This window comes from Artibeus jamaicensis, unplaced genomic scaffold (genome assembly GCF_021234435.1).
Source record: "Artibeus jamaicensis isolate MK-2021 breed Jamaican fruit bat unplaced genomic scaffold, CSHL_Jam_final contig_490, whole genome shotgun sequence".
In the NCBI taxonomy this organism is placed as follows: domain Eukaryota; kingdom Metazoa; phylum Chordata; class Mammalia; order Chiroptera; family Phyllostomidae; genus Artibeus; species Artibeus jamaicensis.
The window spans coordinates 864781-870780 of NW_026521861.1; the positions used below are offsets into that span (position 1 = coordinate 864781).

General features: G+C 36.9%; 1 non-coding gene across 1 annotated transcript; it reads right to left on the reverse strand.

Moving 5' to 3' along the window:
• Positions 1-5539: 5539 nt before the first annotated feature.
• On the reverse strand, positions 5540-5659 carry LOC119059719 (small nucleolar RNA SNORA61). The gene has a single exon (XR_005084450.2). It is a non-coding gene; the product is annotated as a small nucleolar RNA SNORA61 (small nucleolar RNA).
• Between the last annotated feature and the right edge of the window lie 341 nt (positions 5660-6000).

The window sequence follows — 6000 nt, forward strand, 5'->3', positions numbered from 1 at the left end:
TCAGGATGCGTTCGCCCTTTTTCCTGCCCTTGATGGCAGAGGATGGTCACTGACTGCTTCTAAAAATGGTCAGGTACAATTTTATTTGCCAAGTTAATTCTGGCTGCCAGACAGGGTGTCTGAAGGAAAGATTGAGGCAGGGAGACCATTAGAAGGTCGGTGCAGTTATGAACAAGGAGAGGAGAGAGAGAGAAAGAGAGAGAGAGAGAGAGAGACTGGCCTGTGGAAGGAAGGTCTGTGATGGAGAAGTCTCCCATGAGGGGTGGAGGTGAGCTGAGTGGGCTCTCTCCCTCTGAGAAGCACAAAAGGCCTATTCATAGCCTCACTGAGATGATATCTGGACCTGACTGCCAACTGGATGTTGAGGTGAGGTAGAGAAAGAGGGAAAAGATGACTGCCTCCAAGGTTTGTGTTCCAAGAGTGGGGCTGGGTGGCTGGTGGGATCATCAGTAGAGGTGAGAAGGGAGGCTGACTTGACACTGGAAACAATGACCATGACTCATATACAGAGTACACATGTCTGATTTGACATGCTTGGCATGATGTCCAATAGAATTACAGAGTATTAGCTCAGGGGTGAATTGGCCTTGGGATATAGAATTGGGAGATACCTTCTTGCCCTCACACTCCTATCCTCTAAATTTTCATTTAACTAGAATGGGTTAGCCCTGGCTGGTGTAGCTCAGTGGATTGAGCGTGGGCCTGCGAACCAAAAGATCGTGGTTCAATTCCCCGTCAGGGCACATGCCTGGGTTGCAGGCCAGTTCCCAGCAGGGGATGTACCAGAAGCAACCATGCATTGATATTTCTCTCCTTCTCTCCTTCCCTTCCCTTCTAAAGATAAATTAAAAAAAAAGAATGGGTTAATATAATTTTGTGACAAAGTGATACTATAATACAGAAACAAATAATCCTAAATAATATAGTGCAGTGAAATGTGTCACATAGTACAAATATTGGTGTAGGACTTGTAATGTTGTGTAATGATGTAATCCAGAAACAGGATACCCATATGACAATTTACTGATATGAACCGGGAAATGATGGGTCAGTGCACTAGTTAACAGCATGGGGTTGTACTGTGGTAATAAAATAATCATGTAGTCAGTGACACTGCAACAAGGCACACAATCCAGCAAGCAACCAAATGACAACCTGACAGTGTAACCATGTTAACTCAGTCACGATGTACTGACATAATGATGCCACGAGATAATGGCAGAGTGTGGTGATGATGTCACACAATAATAAGAGGCCAACCAGGAAGCAGGTTGAGCCACAACATAAACAGATAAATTCCTCAACACAGATTTTACTAAAAGACCAATGTTATGGTGAAGAAAAATTCATGTAATAAGTAGCCATTTATCTAAGAAGAAAAGAGATAGTGAATACATATACTTATTTGCTTATACTTTACAAAATGGAATGATGAACCAAAGAGTTTTTTTAATGTTCATCTATTAAATAAGGATGAAACAAAAGGGAGAGGACAATGTAAAAGGTAGACATCACTGATCATATCTTATTCTGTAGATTTGACTTTAGAACCATGTACATATTTTACACAATAACACAACAAAATTAAGTAAATAAATAAGCAATCCCCCAAAAGGCAGAAGCCAAATGAAATAAATGAACATAACTATTCATTGAGTTTGAATCATAACCACATAAAGAAACTATTTCAAATAATTTAAAACCTAGTAATTGACTATATGTACATTACTTAGTGGGCCATACACTGGCCCACTAAGTAAAGCAAATAAGTAATGATATTCATGTTCGTGGAGATTTTGGTGTGAGAAAAACAAGCAAAACCAAAAGGAAGATCAGTGATGATAAGTAAAACCCCTATAGTCCTGGATTTCAACTGGATGCATTAGTAATATAATAACTCAATGCATTTTACCTTTTTGAAAACTGTATTTCCTAGCTCTACCCACTGAAAAAGACAAGAAGTTAATCAACTCCATAACAATAAGCACCTCTAGTCCCCAGATTGTGGTCTTTAAATACCATGTTGCACTAAAAAAAAAAACAGGACTCTTTGGGGAAATGGAAGATGATTCTGGAAATCTCTCCATAGCAGAAAGCAAGAAAGTTATTAAAAGCTACTATAAGGGTCAGGTCATGAGGACTTAGGTTCCATTTAGAGGCTGCCACTGACCAACAATGACATAATTGAGCATCAGTGAGAATAATAAGTACACTTTATTTAAACTCATCAAATATACTTAAATCCATGAATGTATAATTAAAAGAAACACCTTGCTGATCTCCTTTGTAAGACACTAGGAAACCAATTTATTATTTGAGAAATTAATAAATGAGGAGAAAGAATCAAGCATTTCTTCTGCTTTTCTTAGAAGAACTCCTATCTTAGGAAAATCTAACAGTGGGTAAGGGGAAGCTTCTCTTTATAAATGTCTTACAGCTAATAAATGAAGAAGAGATGGATAGATTTAGAATATTACCATTTTGTAATCCCAATAGAATGATAGATCTAGGAAATGATCATCAATGGCTGCTAATTTCACAAAAAAGAGAAACAACAGAACATTATATGTCTCTTGATGAAAATATAAAACACATACACAAAACAAAAATAAAACTCTATTAGGTAATATTTCCAAAAAATCAAACCTGAATCTGACCAAGCCTCTCCATGTAACTAGCATTTTGCAGATAATACTATGGACAGAGGAACTACAAGGATGAAATCTGATTTGGCTCTTGCTTGTATATTTCCCCCAGACTATGAGACTCCACAGGGCACATAATCTGACTCCTTCAATAAAGAAATTGCAAAGGGGGAATGGATGGACAAAAGAGACATATCAACTGATTGCAATACATTTGAATCTTGCAAGTAGTTAAAGAGGGGAGGAGGAGCAGGAAGAGGAGGAAGAGCAGGAGGAGAAGTTATGAAGTACTCAGTGACATATAAACACTGCACTAATTGCACATTATGAAATTTTTAAATGAGCTAGTGTTAGTGTGTTCATTTAAAAAGTAAACAAAAAGGACTTATTTAACTGAATTATTTAACTGAAATATTTACAGATTGAATAATATAATGTCTGGGATTTTCTATAAAATAATACTGGGCAAAGTGGTAGGAACAAAACTAGCTACAAATTGCTAATTCTTGGAGCTGGGTTCATTATACCATTCTCTCTATTTTTATATGTGTTTGACATTTTCAATAATGAAAAGTGTTAAACCTTTGTTATCTTAAATCAAGCTACTTAAATTTGGCAGCAGCCATCTCCCCTCTCTTGACTTTCAGAAAGCTGACAATTGTCTTCAATTGGTCAGCTATCTAACCTGAAGATTCTGAAGAAACTGACCAGCCTAAAAGAAAACACCTTCAGGTTCTGGCAATTGGGGTCTCCCACAAAACTCCAGGTCTCCACCTTGTTACTCTTCAGTGATGCCAACCAATTAGCACAGCCCAAACATGCACACAGAGTTTCCAGGCAGTCTTTTACTGCTTTACTTGTGTGTATTGATGGACAGGAAAGGATATTAATGATTTAAAATAAGCCTCTCACATGAAAGAAAGAGACAAGAATTAACTACCGCAAGAGAAGGAACTTGAAAAAAAATCAAAGACAATTCAGGAAAAAGAATAAAACTAAAAACAAAACAAAATAAAAACTGTCTATAATTAATAACCTCAAAGCGGTAAATGAAGAAGGGCAAAGGTGGAAAAAATTGGGACAACTGTAATAGCATAAAGAATAAAAGGGAAAAATGATAAAAGAAATATACCCATGAAATATACCCATGAATGTATTTTAAGGTACATTCAGAGAATAATAATTCTTAAATTCCTGGAGATTAATATATATGTATGTGTGCATATATGTGTATGTGCGTATATGTAATATCAGAAGTAAAAATATTCAATAGGTTTTCAAGGTAAAGTTGAGGAAATATCTAAAAAGTACTATGAATGGCCACAGAAATGAAACTAGAAAAGAAAAAATAACAAACTAAAGGATAAATACAGAAAGAATAAATGTCTGACTAATAGAAGTCTCAGAAAAAGAAGACAAAAAATAGGGATGAGAATATTATCAATAAATAATTTTATAAATTTCTCCAAAATGAAGGACAGCACTTTCTAGATTGAAAGAGCCTACCAAGGACTCAGCACAGTGGATTTACAAATTCCCACACCAAAGCACAGAATCATAAAATTATACAACACCAAGGGATAAAGAAAAGATTTCAGAGTGAGAGAAAGAGGGGAAATACAGTTTAAAGTATCATAGTTTAGCCCTAGCTGGTGTAGCTCAGTAGATTGAGCACAGGCCTGCAAACCAAAGGGTTGCTGGTTGATTCCCAGTCAGGGCACATGCCTGGGTTGTGGGCCAGGTCCTCAGTAGAGGGTGTGCAGGAGGCAACCACACATGGAGTTTCTCTTTCTCTCTTTCTCCTTCCCTTCCCCTCTCTCTAAAAATAAATAAATAAAACCTTTTTTAAATGGTTTAGAAATAAGAATGATAGCAAACTTCTCAACGGCAACAATAGAGATTATTAGATAATGGAACAAGACAAATAAGGATAATGTGAGGTGTAAAGTTTGATGCGGCAGCACAAAGAGAAGGTAGAGAAACTGAAGCAGTTCCTGCCCCAGATTTGGCACTGAAAGAGCTTAAATTAATCAGACCTGGTGATCTGAACCATATTGAAATGTTAAAAATTACACTTTCATATACAAAATATTGGTTTTACTCCAAATTGTGACATATGTATATTGAGAGAATTAAAAAAGATAAAGTAGCCCTGGCTGATGTGGCTCAGTGGATTGAGCTCCAGCCTGCAAACCAAAGGGTCACTGGTTTGATTCCCAGTCAGGGCACATGCCTGGGTTGCAGGCCAGGTCCCCAGCAGGGGATGGGCGAGAGGCAACCACACATTGATGTTTCTCTCCCTCTCTTCTCCTCTGCCCAAAAATAAATGAATGAATAAATAAATAAATAAATAAAATCTTTTTTAAAAGATAAAGTAAATATAGATGTTGGTATAAGAGAGCCCCATCTTCATCTTCCAAAATAAATAGTCAACAGATAACTCTAAAAAGTGAAAAGTCAACTATAGCAATATAAATGGAATATTTCAATAGAAATAGGTATGTAAGCATCAAAAGACACAGATAAACAATTTTAAAATACAAGCCTACGAGCAGCTAATAGGGGATAACTATAAACTTTAATTAGTTGGCTGTTTGAGCTATGTAACTAACTTTTTAATGAAAAATTCAAAGATACCTAAAAATTGAGAAAACAGTATGCTGATCTCTTATAATCTAATCACTCAGAGGTAGCCATCATGAAGACTTTCCTACACTTGCTTCACATAAGCCTATTAATTCAATTGCTTAACTAAAGTATTTAGAAATACATACAACAAATTAATAATACAGCTCCCTCTGAGGCCCGTGACTGATGTAGGGATGGGAGGGAGTGGGGAAAGGAGAAATTTCCTTTTCTTTTAAATGGCTTTATTTGTTTTATTATTTTTTTAACCTCGTTTGAAACTAGCCCACACTCTACGGAGCTGTGAGGCCAGCTCCGATGTTGCTTTCCCTTTTTTTACTACCACCAAGATCGGTGCACAGATCCGATGGGAAAGGGAACCAGAGGGCTAAATGGCTTTATTTTTATCTTACAAATTCTTATGCTATGTACTGTCCTAAACACTTTACACTCATTTAACCCTCAACAATACAAGGTAGATATTAGTATCCTACCCATTGACAGAGAAGAGTTGGCTATCATTTGTTTTTCAATGAGCAGGGGTTCCTTTGTAAATAATAATTTTTAAAAGATTTTATTTATTTATTTAGAGAGAGGGGAAGGGAAGGAGAAGGAGAGGGAGAGAAACATCAATGTGGGGTTGCCTCTCATTTGGCCCACCCTGGGGACCTGGCTTGCAACTCAGGCATATGCCCTGACTGGGAATTGAACAAGCGACCCTTTGGTTTGC